The 15,349-nt window shown below is 50.9% G+C and overlaps 1 long non-coding RNA gene across 1 annotated transcript; it reads left to right on the forward strand.

The window, feature by feature from the left end:
• The first annotated feature begins 8,313 nt into the window (after positions 1–8,313).
• LOC103671327 lies at positions 8,314–14,016 on the forward strand. The gene is made up of 2 exons (XR_570843.2): positions 8,314–8,547; positions 13,560–14,016. It is a non-coding gene; the product is annotated as an uncharacterized LOC103671327 (long non-coding RNA).
• Positions 14,017–15,349: the final 1,333 nt, after the last annotated feature.

Here is a 15,349-nt window from a genome sequence, read left to right on the forward strand (position 1 = left end):
TGCTTCTCTCAATGAATGAATTGTCAGCCAATTTGAGCCTCCTTCCTTGAAAGAAGTTTGATCTAGAACATTTCAAAGAGAGTTTTAACACTTCTGGGGGTGTTTTTGGTTTTTTTGTTTGCTTTTTTGCTGCTTATCCTTTTCCCCTCTGGTTTTGCTGCTTAGAGACAGATTTTAAATTCGTCAACATCAGCCTCCCCATGGCGGTAAAGGGAAGCCGTTGAGAAATGGCCACTCTTCTATTTCCCCTAGCCCTTGGGAAGAAAGAACACAGAACTGGAGTTTGAACCATTTAAAGACCCTGGAGCTTACAAGGCTTTCCTCCTCCAGCAGAGGCCTAGGGACAGTAAAGGAAACATATCCAGCCAATTGGTTATTTAAAAGCCTTTGCTTAGCATTTGATGAAGGATGCCTTTTGGATTAACCATTAAAATTGACTTCCAGTTCCCAACAGAAACTGAACACGTCCAGGGTCGGCACGCGGGGTAAACGAGGGCACCAACGTTGAGAAAGCAAAGGCTGGGTTCCTTAGAAATAACCACAGTTGGTGTGGGTAGGAGGGCTCCCCTACAGTTTCCTCGGCCTCCACGCATGTCCTCCCGGAGTGGACAGTATCAGCACCAGGGTCAAAGGGGAAATGGTGGGAACAAGGCGTCCCTAGCAGCGACTTTAGACAGGGCTGGCAATGTAAGAAAAGCAAACATGAAATCAAAGGATAATACTGCCAATGCTTCTATTGCAATTTGCATCACATTACCCATAATGATTTGTAATTTTACATTTAAAGCTATTATCTTTTGGCAGACACCTTGACTTTAAATAAGTGTCTGTTACCCCAAGGGGCTGCAGCAAGCTGTGCCTCGCATCCCACAGTGAGATCCAGAGTGAGGATATCCTCCGCGGAGCGCGGCTGTCCGCACAGGAGCACCACCAGCCTGAGGCCGCGCCCTGCTCTTGGGCACGAGGCTGCCCTGGCTTGGCACTTACCATGGTCACTGCTTTGGTGACTGTCATCCTGCCAAAGGCTTTCAGCTACCACCTTTCATCTACTCCCACTTCTTTCTGCATCGAAAGTATCAAGTATCTTTCATTCTCCCCTTGGTGCCCTAGGACCGTCTGTCCTAAAGGATCGTCTCTTGGTCTGTGACATCTAGGAACCTACCTAGACTTAAAAACAGCAAGAAAGCTCCCCCAAGAGCCACTCGCAGAATGAGAAGTTGGATGGATTCCAACTGGTGTGCCACCTTCCTAACCCCACACACTTTTAAGGTGACAGGAGACTGAGGAGTGATAGGGGGTTATCACAGAACATTCCAGTCCCTTTGTCAGAGTCTGAAAGCTCCGTGGAGCAAATGACTATACAGAAATTTAATCAGAATGGAAGAACAGGCAGAAGCAAACTGAGGGGCGGGCTGGGAGCTATTTCTCCTCCTAAAACATTCTACACACTGGTAAGTACTAATACAGTCACAAGAAATAGGACAATTACCTAAAGTACATAGCCAGTGGCCGGCATGCAGTAAGTCTATCAGTTAGCTCTTTCTGCTTAACCAGCCAAAACTGAGCGGCTTGAAACGACCACCATCATTTAGCTCGTGATTCGGCAGTTGGAGTATTTCGGCTGGCTCGCGCGCTCTGCAGTCAGCTGCCTGACCACCAGCGGCTGGCCGGTCCAGGGTGGCCTCGGTGGGGGCAGCTCCTCTGCGCAACGTGGCCCCCTGTGCCGTGGCAGCCTAGCCCGGCCCTCACATGAGTTCCCGAGAGAAAAGTGGGCGCGTTCTCCCGAGGCCTCGGCTGGGAACAGTACCCACGGCGTTGTACTGGGCCAAGCAAGTCACTAGTGCAGCCTGAATTCAAGGAGCGGAGGAGTAGCCCGTTGTTACTGGTGGGAGGGGCTGAAAAGTCATCTTGCAACGTGGTGCCTACAAAGGGAGTGACGAAAGACTGTGGCCATTTCTGCAACCGACTACTGTAGATACCAGTAAATTCTGTGAGCGTGTGTAGTTTTCCTACCATTTCCGAAAGGAATTACAGTGACACGTCAGTTGACAAGCCTAGGATGAAAAGCTATTTGGAAAAGCCAGACCATCAGACTGAGAAAGAAGGTGGTCAGAGGGTGACACCTTTGTTAATGTGCTTGTTTCCCCAGAAGCCGACCCCCACCCCCAGGGTCCCTCCTCTGATCCGGCTCGTCTTCCCCCTCCCCTTGGTGTGAGAGCCGGGCTGGGCCTTGCCCAAGTCTAGAGGCCTGCCCTCAAGGCACGGGCAGTGGTTAAGGAGACTTTCTCCATCCCCTGGCTCCCCGTCTAGCAACCCCGTTTCCTTGTTTGCTACTGTCCTCTTGGAGTCATTTCAGTCTCTCTGGGAAGAATGGAGTCCGGACTCCGTTCGAGGTTCATCACCCCGATCCGAATGTTTATTTCCCTCTTCTTTGGGCGGTAGTAACACACGGCCAGGGTCCGTGAGATCATCCCGTTTCTCGAGTTGGTTAGATATTTGGAGACAAGTGTGAAGAAACCCATTGTCTCAATGTGTACGGCCTACCTTCTGTGACCTTCTCAGGTGAGACAAATCTGTCTAGTGCTTTCCCTTCAGAAGTGGGAAATGTAGCCCCTCTTCCTTCCGAGTCCCACCACCGGTGCTATTACACACACAGGTATAGTGCACTCACAGAATTGCATTGCTCTGTTTCTTGAGCAGAGCACATACTGTTGCTTCTCACCTTCTTCCGCAATTGTCTTTTTCATCACCCTTTCTAGCTCAGCACGTGACACCACAGTCGCCTACGAGATGTAGGCAAAGTCAGCCAAGTGAGGTTTCCGGAAAAGCTTTTTTTCCCTGACTTAAAAAAAAAAAGCGAAAAGATTGATGAGCTCTTTGCCCTTCTTCCTTCTTCCTGCCCGGAACATGGATGTGAGGCCAGGAACTGCAGCAGCCATATTGTGACCATGAGGACTACTGTCATGGGCTGAGGATGGTAGGGCAAAATGTGTATCCAACAATGTATTTGAGCAGCTGCACCAGCCCTAGGATTAAGCAAGTTAGTGTAAGTCACTGTTGGTTGGATTTTCTTCTTATTTGCAGCCAAATTCTTTACTGATACAGGCAGGATCTTTACTGGTTTGAGAGGAAAGTGGATTCACAGAAATATAACCGAGAGAGCTGAGGATTTCTAAGGAAGTCCCAGGAATACATCGGTCAGAGATATCATGGTCCATTTCAGGCTCAAGTTTCTACTGTACCTTTACTGGAAGGGAAACAAATCAGTATCAAGGAGGGTTAGGATGCCATCACCTGAAACATACTACTATTTTTTATTAAATCCCAGATGCCATCAGTTGTAAAGTGCAGCATTATTTTATGTATCACTGTGAAAGAAAAAAAATGTTCTTAGGACCACCACTAATTATGAAATGCCTCCAGTCTGATTTCAGAAGCGTAAAAATGGGGGGCATCCTCGAATCAGTGAAATATGGCATCGGTTTGCTTCTTTGATTATTGCCTGCCATCTCCCTTGGGTCTGACTGGTTCTCTGCTGAGTCCTCCATACCTGGAATTGGGCCGGGCACAGAACAGGCTCCATAAATATTTGTTATTGAATGAATCAGGGATCAAGTCCCTGCCTTTCCAATAACTTCTCATGCCACCCTGGCTGAGCAAAGCATTTCCCTTTGTGCCTCATTTCATCATAATGTAGTTTAACTGAACCTCACCAGCACAAGAGAAATAAAAAGCCCCACATGAATGGAAAGCGGACCCACACTCTGTGTCACCATGGCGATGCCGCCCAGCCCCTCAGATGGATGCAGGAAGGCCTCATTTGCCAGCCATCATTGCTAGAAACCCCACTTTCCCCAGAGCCCGATTCCTGCTAAGGCTCTGGGATTAACCCTTTCCAGTCAAGACTTTTCCAAAACTCTGAGTTACTAAATGGGCTCCCTGCAAATGGACAAGGGCTGAGGAAGTAGGCAAGAGTGTTTGAGCAAAGAGATGGAGTTTTGTAATTTGCCCGAATTTCTCCAGGAAGTCCACATGCCAGTGTGTGATTGACACAAAATATATTTTTTAAAGATTTTATTTATTTATGTGACAGAGAGACAGCCAGCGAGAGAGGGAACACAAGCAGGGGAGAGTGGGAGAGGAAGAAGCAGGCTCGTAGCGGAGGAGCCCGATGTGGGACTCGATCCCGGAACGCCAGGATCACGCCCTGAGCCGAAGGCAGACGTTTTAACGACTGCGCCACCCAGGTGCCCCTGACACAAAATATTTTTAAGCAACATCAGCCTGCATCTCGCAGAGAGATAGTCTTGCCTAATCAAAATCACTGGGCTGATGAGGTCGAGAGCCATGTGTGTCCTTCCTGCACCTTATTCAGAAATAATGAAGATAATAGTAAAAACTCATACATAGTGAGTGACAAACCCTTTGCACATGTCTCCTTATTTAGATTTTTAAAAAAATTTATTCGTTTGAGAGAGAGAATGAGAGAGGGAGAGAGCATAAGCAGGGGGAGCGCTGAGCAGGGAGCCTGACGTGGGGCTAGATCCCAGGACCCTGGAATCATGACCTGAGCCGAAGGCAGACGTTCAACTGACTGAGCCACCCAGGCGCCCCATGTCTCCTCATTCAACAAAAACTTGGGGGATAGGAAGTATCATTACCCTCTTTTTATAGGTAGGGAAATTGAGGCATGGAGATGCAGAGTCACAGTCAGCAGCATAGCCTGGCTTTGACCTCGGAGTCTAGGCTCATTGCTATTATGCTTTACTGATTTGTAGCTGCCTCATGTGGGGTACCTAGCTGATGCTAGGCTTCGCAGCAAGGCACGGACAACAATGGAGCTCAGTGCCTGCTCTGAAAGAGTTCATGCTCTGGTGGAGAAGACAGACCAGCTGACAGATCCAGGCAGAGATGGGTACACAAAGGGTCACAGGGATACAAAAGAAAGAAAAACGGCTGTGCCTGGGAGCAATCAAGGAAGACATCCCAGAGGAGGTGGCTTTAAGGAAGGCACTAAAGGGAAAGTAAGAGGTTGCTCAGAAGACAAAGGAGAGGTGGGGCATCCCAGGGGGAAGCTTCTTGAAGGCTGGATTTGGGGAAAGGGAGGAGACAGAAGATAGGGCTGAAAATAAGAAAGGGGCTCCATGGGGAAAGAGTTTTCCTGCCTTGGTCAGGAAGCCTGGGAAGGATTTAAGCAGCAGAAGGACAGGCTTGCTTTGTGTTTTGGAAAGAGCTCTCAGGTAGTTGAGCAGGGGGAGACTGTGGGGAGAAGAAGAGAGAACTGCATCGGAGTGGACTGTGAATTTTATATTCCATGACACACTGTGAAATGGAGAGAAGGGTGGACAGACATGGAGATGAATTTTGGCTTCATATAAAAGGGAATGGACATCCATGTCTACAAAACTCCCACACAAACTGGACAAGCCTTCCATATGTCCATGTGCAATGGCGAAGTTCTCTGGCAAGGTCTCTACTCCCATTTCTAAAACACCACCATTTATCTCTCTGATGCCGGAAATTCTACCTCCAGAAACTACTCCTGAGTTAAACACTGATCTTTCTTTTTCAGAGTTTCTTGTTTTTTCCAAGGTGGTTCTTTTACTTATTTTTTTAACTTTTCAAAGTGGCACACCTTTCTGACAGAAAAAGAAAACTTAAAAACATACTAAAGATGTCCTACATTTCCTTCCCAACTGTGGCTGAGATTCTGAGTGTTCCTCAATATCTATCCTTGCTTCTTTTTTTGGTGGCAGAACTTGGGTTATATTCTGGGTGGCAATGTGTCTTCCTAAAAAAAACCCTTCCATTTCCTAGACTTTTTTTGCATCTGTGTATGACTATGTGACTAGATTTTGGCAATGATGTAAGCAAGAGTGTTCTGTGAGACTCCTGATAAGGCTGCTTAAAGGGAGCTTTTCTTTTCTTCCTTCCAGACTGCAACCCAATGTGATGTGACGTGATGACTGGTGCTTCAGCAGCCATCTTGGATCATGAGGTAAATTTGAGGATGGAAGCCACATACCAAGATGGTGATCAAGAGGTCACACTAGGGACACCTGGGTGGTTCAGTCAGTTGAGTGTCTGACTCTTGATTTCGGCTCAGGTCATGATCTTGGTGTCGTGACACTGAGCCCAGCATCAGGCTCTATGCTCAATAGAAAATCTGCTTGAGATTCTTTCTCTCCCTCTGCCCCTGCCCCTGCTCATGCTCTCTCTGTCTCAAATCAATAAATCTTTAAAAAATTATATAAAAAAAGAGGCCAGGGGCCTGGGTGGAGCAGTTGTTAAGCATCTGCCTTCGGCTCAGGGCATGATCCCAGCATTCTGGGATCGAGTCCCACATCAGGCTCCTCCGCTAGGAGCCTGCTTCTTCCTCTCCCACTCCCCCTGCTTGTGTTCCCTCTCTCACTGGCTGTCTCTCTCTGTCAAATGAATAAATAAAATCTTAAAAAAAAAAAAAAAAGAGGCCACACAATACCAGTCCTAGACTGCTCAACTCTTGGGTGAGAAAGAAATATATTTCTATTTATTAGGCTGCTCTGATTTTGGTTATTCTGCCACAGGTGGCTGAACCAAATTCTGTATGATACATCAACCATGCTGTCTTTTAGAGAAACTGACTGGCCCAATAGTGGCTGCACCGTGACTGATTGAGTCTGATGCGATCAGCTGATCCCCATGGAATCACCTATAGGCTGTAGAAAGCCAGATCCTCCCTCTTGGGTATTGGGAATTAGGTCAGAGACTCTCTAGTTAGTCCATGTTGAGGCCTGACATAGAAAGTCACATGGTCATGAGGTTCCGAGACCACCATTTTAGGGCAGCCACAATGGGCCCTGTGCTGATAATTGAGTGAAGGAAGCTGTCTGCCGAGAGAAAAGGCTGAGGTGGACCCAGGCAGGAGAGACGAGAGCCTGTGGAGCCCTGGAGCGTGAGAGGGAATTGGAGAGGGTGCTGCTGAGAATTTTCTGTTCCCTTGAGGCCGCAACCGTACTATCTGCAACCAAGTTTTGTGTGAATTCTAGTTTCCTAGTAATAAGCCTTTTCTTTTAAACCCACGTCAGCTTGAGTGAGTTTCTGTTTCTTGCAGTTAACGGATTCCTAACACAACCCTGCAAACCGTCCTGTCATTTCCTTTTTCGCTTTCCAGATTCCCTTTTAAGATACGAATGCCCCTGAGGAGGTAAGGTGCACATCACTAACACTGGAGGATACGTGACTTCTGTCATCTTCCCGAGTGGGAGAAGTGAAGGAGGAGGCAGGCCGGTGCCAGCGGCGTCAGGGGAGCAGATGCCCGACAGGTGGGCTGTGCCCATGAAAGGGCCGGGGAGCCCTGGCTGTCCTCACAGTTGTGCTGCGGCTCAGCCCGGCCTGCGGACTCTCTTCCTGCCCTCAGGTCTGCAGGAGTCGGCTCTACAATTCCCGGAGAGGGCTGTTCCAAAACACAGGGCTATAACACAGAAGGTAAAGAATGAGCTGGAAGTCTGATCTCTTCAGACTGGATCTGCGGCCCAAACCGAATTCTGCAGAAATGGAAGACTGTTCTATTTTGCTCCATCTAAAAGAGTGGGGAAGTTTCTCTATTTTGTTGCACCAAAAACTTGCCATCCCATGGTTCAGTAGTTTCTCCCACCTTCTCATATCCCAGGGGACAAACTGTTAATTAACAACAACAAAACCCAAAAACATCAGCATTCTTCGTTACCTACCTCAACAAGTGGCTTCTTTAATGGCTGGCTTTCGGGAAGGCCATCTAAAACCCCCACACCCCCAGAGAACCGCCAAGAGCACGTTCCAAAGCCACTTTCAATTCGCTTGAACTTCTTTATACCCTTTCTCATTCCACAAGGGATCTGAGGGGGCTGTCAACTTTCTGTGTCCTCAGCTCATGACTCCAAACTTACAATGAGCACTGGCTGTGTGCGGAGGGCTAGAAATACCGCGGTGGCAAAGGTGAGTCAAACACTTGGTGCAGGCGAGGCACCGTGCGAAGCAATGAACTCATTTGGTCTGCGAGAGGGACCACCGTGTTTCACTGAATCGACATCACCATCGATTGTGAGTGGTACCATTACACACCACTAAGAAAGAAAAAAAAAAATCTGTCGATTAACTGGAAGAGGCGATACCAGTCAGGATACTGGAGATTGTGCTGTCAAAACAGAACCCCAAAGTTCCGGGGCTAAAGAAGAAAAGTAAATGCCCATGGACCCCTCCTCGTCTGCACCATGGGATCCAGGTCCACGGAACAGCCTCCCTCTGGAACTTTGCTGGCTGCCTTTTAAAGCCAAGGCCAGGCTGTGATACATGTCACTTCCCTACACACTGCACTGGCCACAGCAAGTCACATGGCCACCCCGAGCTCCGCAGATGGGAGGCAGGCTCGTGCAGGAAGGGGCATTGCAGCAAACACCAGCACAGCGCCCTACCTCCGCACTGACCGGAAGACACAGCCTGCAGAGCCCAGTTTCCGAGATAGTAAACGGTAGAAAAGTGTACATCCTGGAATTGATGAGACATAGAACTACGACACCCAGTATACAGGTGAGGAGCGGAGGCCTGGGTGGCCACACAACACAGAGACCTTGGAGGGGAAGAGCGGAGCTTCAGCCCGGGGATCACCCACTCCAGCTTTAACCCGGCCCCCGTGAGCCCTTACGGAGGAGGCCGGCTCTGTCAGGTGCTGGGGGCGCCTGGGGGCCTCTCAATTGCTCTCCATGTATTAATCCCTTGCTTTTTTAAAAAACTCTTTTCAAAATTCCAAAGTATGGAGCTAGCACTGTGCTAGGGATGACACTGAGGCACAGGGCCTAGTTCCCTGAAACGAAAGGTCCCAGGTCAGCGGGGGTCAAAAGGAAGACTCACAGAGGTCAGCTATTAGCTGGGGAAAGAAAGGCATGCTCTCAGAGGCTGAGATACACGTGACCCCTTCCGATACAGGGCTGGCCCTGGCCCTGGTAAATCATCCCATAAAGAGATGACTGTTTACTCTAGGCAGAGGCCTGGTGGGTGTGGGTCGAGTGCCAGGAAGCCAGTGAGCTGGCCATCGGAATGTGAGTGTGGGTGGGGTGGGGGGAAGTGGCCACCGGCTTCCACTGAGTCACAGAGGACTGAGTGGGGGAAGGTGGCTGGCCCCACCTTGGCGCAGCAGGAAGGAGCAAGGTCGGAAGAGTCAGAGGTTGGGTGGGGCTGGGAGGGGGAGACAGGCTGTCTCAGGCCCCAGCAGATCCCTGAGGTGGCTGGCAAACAGGCCTTCCACGCAAACATTGCCCAGTGAAAACCACCCAGGATGCAGTTGGTGATCCAGAAGGCTCCTTCTGGGGTGTAAATCAGGGTTGCCGTAAGAACTTCCAGAACCTTGCCTTTGGTTTGAAATTCGAAAGTTGCTGCTGGGGCATCCAATACAGATGAGAAGTAGAGACCTGAAAAGGGGCGTTTCGTGCCACTTCTCCCCAGAACCAGAATCACAACGCCGAGCAAGCTTTCAGACATTTTAAAAATGGGAAGTCAGAAAAGCTGAGGGTTTCTAACAAGTCAAAAGAACAGAATGGTTGGAGGAGATGTGGACAAAATCAGAAAATGAAATGAAGCCAGCTATAGGATGGGCTGCTGGCGAGTCACAGTGTAATCTGAGTGTGCAGTCCCAGCTCTGCTTTATAAAGTGGAAAGGGATTACCGTGGAGGGAGGGAGTGTGCAGCCAGTCGGACAGCTGCCGGCCTCCTGCAGGGCTCAGAGGCCAGGCTGGCCTGCCAGGACCCCGCCTCCACCCAAGCTCCCCTCCCCGGGGCCCCAGAGAGAGGGTTCACTCCTGCACTCTGCCCAGAGGGCCCCCAACCTCCACATCACCCTTCCAGACCCACCCTCTGGCCTGTCTGGCCACCATCCTGCCTCATGTCTATCTAGAGCCTTCTTTCCCATCCTCCTCCACACCTGGGCCGCTCTCTCTCCTCTCCATCCTTCAAGGTCCTCCTCCTGAATTACCCCAGGCCTCACTGAACAGGTGCTGTGTCCATTCCTGGGGCTCCTTTGACTGTGAGGGTGGGGGCCTGGCTTGTAGAATCGGGGGAGGGGGTGAGGGTGGGGAAGCATTGACTCAAGTAACTGTAGGGAACAAAAATGTTTTCCTCAGCCCTCTTAGGGTCCCTGGCCATGTCTGAAAATCAAACCGACAAAGACAGGTTAACAGGAGAAAAGCACACAGACTTATTTCATCTGAGTTTTTTGTGACACAGGAGCCTTCACAAGGAAGTGAAGGCCTGGAGAAACCTGAGTATTTTCTGCTAGGTTTGACTTAGGGCAGGTAGTCGTGGAGGAGTAAGACAAAGGAGTGATGGAGTATGAGGGGATTGCAGCAACCTGGGGGAGATTTGGGAAGGCCGCTTTGTAGGGTTCTGCTTGGCGTCCCTTTGTCCTCAGAGACAAGGATGCTCCTTTCCTCTGGGTGTAGGGAGGGTGCCTCTCACGGGAGGGTTTTATGATTTGCTTCAGGGAAGAGGGTTGGGGGCTCAGAGTGACTTTCCCATTTCTGCTCTTTTCTCCAATTCCCTCAGCCTAAAATATTCAAGATGCTGAGATGCTGTATTTTGGGGTAGCGTGTCTTTGAACCTCATCATAACCAGTCGGAGGAAAATTCCGCACTAGAGACTGGGGGGGGGGGCGGGGGAGGGGGATGCTGATCAGCTAGAGACTGAAACCCCATCTGTCTGTCTATCCCTGCCTGGTGCTTTCCTCTATGTTTATCTCCTTAGGTTCCTTTCCTCCTCTCAAGCCGGCTGCCCCCTCAGGCTGGAACATGGCCTTGCCTCTCGTTCCTCCCCTCACATCCTCAAAACCAGGAGTGGCCACCTCTTCCTCCGCTCCCTGGTGGCATCCTCCCCAGTGGCTGGGGCTGTGAAGTCTTTGAAGAGAATTTGGAGGCGGTTGGTGCTGGGAGGCCGGCGACAGTCTGAGCCACACAGACCGTGACTGTCATATCATTTGCTAACGGCTGCAGTGTTGAGACCTCAATCGCACTGTGAACTCCTCTCGGGGGTTCTCTGCCATGTTCCTTCTGCTGTCCCCCAATAAGCAGGCCCTCAGCAAATGTTTGCTCACCGGTTGATGAACTGTCAAAACCAACACGCCTGGCCAGGACCGCTGATCACTAAAAAGAGACCTAACTGCACAGCTTAGAGTGGATCTAGAATCCTCAGATCTTCCAGGCTCTTTGGAAATCCAAATCAATCAGGGGAAATCCAGACCTCCTCCTGCAGCAAACACAAAGGACCTCTCCCCGCCCGGTGCTCCCACCCCTCCCAGGGCCCGGAAAGGCAGCTTCAGTAGAGAGGTCTCTGTGGGCCCTACCAAGGATCCCTTTTCATCTCCCTCCCACCCCAGATCCCGACCTTAAGGGCTGGGATAAAAATGGCCAGGGATGGGGGTGGCAGCAGGCACACTCCCTTTAGCAGAGATGATATCAAAGCGGATCGCAAAAGACAGTCGAGGGTTATAATTTGTCATTGAACGTGTCCGTGCGAGGGGTGATAATCTCTGTGGCTTTCAGCTTTGTAATCGCTCCTTTCCCACCCCAGCATCCCAGGGTGGCCCAGCAGTGCCGCCCTGGCTCACAGCCAGCCTCTCCTCCCCACCTTCCCCAGCTGTCTCTCCTGAGAGCTTGTCTGCAGATTCAACAGCGGGGCGGGTTACACTCACTCCGCAGTCTGTGAGCATTTATTGATTAATCTGTCAGTCGATAAGTACTTAGTGAGCATCTGTTGTGTGTATCAGTCATTGTGCTGGGGGCTAAGAGGACCCCTGAGAAGTGTAAAATTGGACCCACTCTCCAGGAGCTATGTCTACACAGGGAGATCCCTGAAGACACATGATACTGGACTGGCGGGTCTTAAAGGTTCTTCGGGGCACTAATATTATGTGGTTATAGACTAAGTGATTAGGTTTGGGCCGGGCTCTGATGGATGGTGGGGTCTGGCTACCTGTTAGAAGGTGGGCGGGTGAGGGGGGGTGTTGTATCTCGAGGACCGGAATCAGGAGAGTACAAGGTGTGTTCCAGGGTCAGGGCGTCAATGTGCTCGGATAGAGGATTTTGATGAAGCTATGAGAGAAGGGTTACCACGGTACTGGTTAGAGCTCATGAGGACATGCAGAATGTAGCTCAGGCAGAAGAGAGACAGGGAGAATTGAGCAGGTGAAGAGCCAAAGTTGGATCGTTTTTGTAATAGCCTCCATACCCCACTTGCCGTCCGCCGCCTCTCTGACGGACACTGCTGGCCTTGCGCTCGGGGGCCACCCCCACTTCTTTCTTTTCAACAGAACTCCTGGGATCCCAGACTTCAAGTGCTAAAACTAGAACCACCCTGGGGAAACTGGGACGGTGGGTGACCCTGTCAGGGACTCTTGAAGCTGTTGGGGAAAGCCCCCCAAAATGAGATCCCTGGCCCTTCCCAATGCACAGTCTCTAAGCTCCACTGGAGCTTCCCCCTGTTTGACAGTCCTGATACCCAGCTTGGCTAGCCTGACACCATTTGCCCCTTCCCCTGGAAGCTCTGGTTTCCAGTCTTCTCCATGGCTCCCCGACTGCTTACCCAGCTCCCACCGCACGCCCTTTGCAGCTGACTTCCAATTTCACAGAGGAGAGAGAGATTACTGGCTGTAAAACCCCTCACCCTCCTGCATTCTCACTCAGAATGCATGTCCTTTCCTGCTGGAGGAACCCTTTCTCCATCTCAGTGCATTCGTCAGAAATCCAGAGGCCACCCCCACTCTGCATGCACCTGTAGCGATCACCCTCCCTCCCTCCTTCTGCGGTCTGTTTCTCTCTGTCCCTTCAACCTGGCCTCTGCCCCTCCCCTGCTCTTACCATCAAAGGACCCATCACTGGGCTCATCTCAAGCCATAGCTGGCTGCTCCTTGTGCTCCTGTTGACACCCCCTCCTGGAAGCCTGCCCTCCTCCCTTGAGCTCACCCACCCCCACCTCTCCGGCTGTTCCTGTTCAGTCTGTTCAGAGCTTCTCTTCCTTTGCACTGTAAATACCGATATTTCCTTCTCTCCTCAACTGTATTCACTTCTTCTGGATGATTCCATCTATAACTGTGGTTTCGGTGATTATCAAATCCTGACAACTCTGTAGCTCAGGCCAAGACATTTTTTTCTATGCCCTGACCTGTACGTGCTGTGAAGTCATCAGCGTGATTGTCAAGGTCCATGATTTTGGAGTCAGGTTTGAGTCCTGGCTCTACCACTTATTCGCTGTGTGACTTTGGTCAGGTACGTAAGCTCTCTGTGCTTCAGTTCTCTCAGCTGTAAACCATCGTAATATACTTACCTCATGGGGCTGTTGAGAAGATTAAATGAGATGATGGAGAATGTTTAATACAACGTCTGGCTCATGGTAACAATCAATGCAGTTATTTTTATAGCGTTCAGTTGTCTATTATTCTTTTTTTTTTTTTGAGCTTGTATTTCCTGAACTACTTGACACTAAGCAATTGAAATCATTTAATCATTAAAAACAAAAATTTGAAACCTCATGCAGTGAGTGTTGTATTCTCTCTACAGGTGAAGAAACCAAGCTGAAGAGACAAAGTATCTCGTGTCAGGTCAGCTTGGCAGAGACCCGACTTGGGCTCTGAGCAGATTAATGCCAAAGTCCTTCTTCTCAGCCCCTGCAGCGAACCCATCTCTCACCGTACTCGAATCAGCATTCGTCCTCTTTTCTGTGTCCCACGCTTGCCCTTCTGCATAGAGTCCTGTTTTGCCGGAAGGATGCAGCATTTACTTTGTCAGCAAAAATCAACTCTTCCTCGGGGCAGAAGGGTGTGGACCGGGACGTGGTGCTAGTCTGCTCTCTCCTTACGGCCGCCGCCCCATCCAGCCCTTCAGGAGGCCCGACCCTCTTCTCTCCACGACTGCCCTTGCCCTCCTGCAGCCCCTCCAGATCTTTCAATGGGGTATTTCCTAAAGCCCCCTGCTGGAGTCAGCACCTACTAGGGCATCAATAAATGACTGTTAAGGATCCCTGGCTCACCTTAGCCTCGCCCCCAAATCCACCCTTTACTCTGCCGCTACGGCGACCTTGCTAACACCTAACTTTGTTCAGTTCATTCTCCTAAGGCCTCAATGCTTCCCTCCATTTCCCCAGGACAAAATGTTAGGGAGATTCAGGAGAAGTCTCGTGTAAAAGGCTTTGGGCCCCTTGGAGGGAAGGGAATTGCTAAAATTTGAGCCTCTGAGTCTGTGGCCTGAGGTTTAGGGAAGACCATCCTCCAACAGATGTTGGGGTTAACAACCCAGTAGTTGTGTCCAGGTCAATCTTATTTCTCTCGGCTGCCGCCGGGGCCTCCAAGAGCTGTCCCCGTCACCCCAGGAGGGGTCAGTAGCGAGCAAAAGGTGTTACCATAGGATGGGACTGCTGTGACCTTGCTTCTGCGCTTCCTATCCAGTTCCCCGGGCAGAAGTCCGAAGAAAACACTCCGGCCACACAATTGGTCTTTTATTAGCATCTTTTCTGGCAGTCTCAGGGAGAATTTAGGGCTGAAGCGACTGGAGACTAGATTCTTTCCCCCCACCGCCACCCTCTCCGGCTTCGCTCCTCCTGCTCCTGCTCCGGGGGCCAGGAGACGCCCGGGCGGGGCCAAGAGCCTGTGGACTTTGTTTGCTGGCCCAGCGCCGGGCACAGGCCCGCGGGAGGGTTGTCGCGTTAATTGCTCCTCGGGCTTTCGGCCGGCCTCCTGCGGCCCCGCCCCCGGCGTGACTCACGCTTTTTCCTGCAGGGCCGCAGCGTGGGGGCCGTGCGGGACGCGCCCCGTAGGTGGCACGTGCCCTGGTCATCCCCGGGGTGGTGCGTGGCTGGCCCGGGTGTGCAGCCAGAGCCGGCCTCCCAGCCTCTCTGAGCCTTCTGGGGATTTCTCCCATCTCACACGCCGCGTGTAGAGCCGTTGGGTCGGCCCACCCTGCGGGAAAACACCGAATCTGAAGTACGAAGCGAGATCCGTGCTCGGTCTTGCTCTGCGACCACTCTGGAAAACCGCGTGGGAAAGGATCTTCTCAGCCAGTTAATCACATCTCTACAGTATTGCTCAGGGGCCCTAAACAGTTAAAAGTTGGTGGGAGGGAGTGGGTAAGAATACCAAACAAAAGGGTGCCTGGGTAGCTCAGGTCAGGATCCCAGGGTCCTGGGTTGGAGCCCCCCTCCCGGTGGGGCTCCCTGCTCAGCGGGGAGCCTGCTTCTCACTCTGTCTGCCGCTCCCCCTGCTTGTGCTCACTCTCACACACAAATAAATAAATAAAATCTTTTTAAAAAAAGATATTATCTTACTTGCCATTTACTCCAGGGCAGTGACTGACTT

The sequence above is a fragment of the Ursus maritimus genome, unplaced genomic scaffold, assembly GCF_017311325.1.
Source record: "Ursus maritimus isolate PB19 unplaced genomic scaffold, ASM1731132v1 scaffold_6, whole genome shotgun sequence".
Taxonomy (NCBI): domain Eukaryota; kingdom Metazoa; phylum Chordata; class Mammalia; order Carnivora; family Ursidae; genus Ursus; species Ursus maritimus.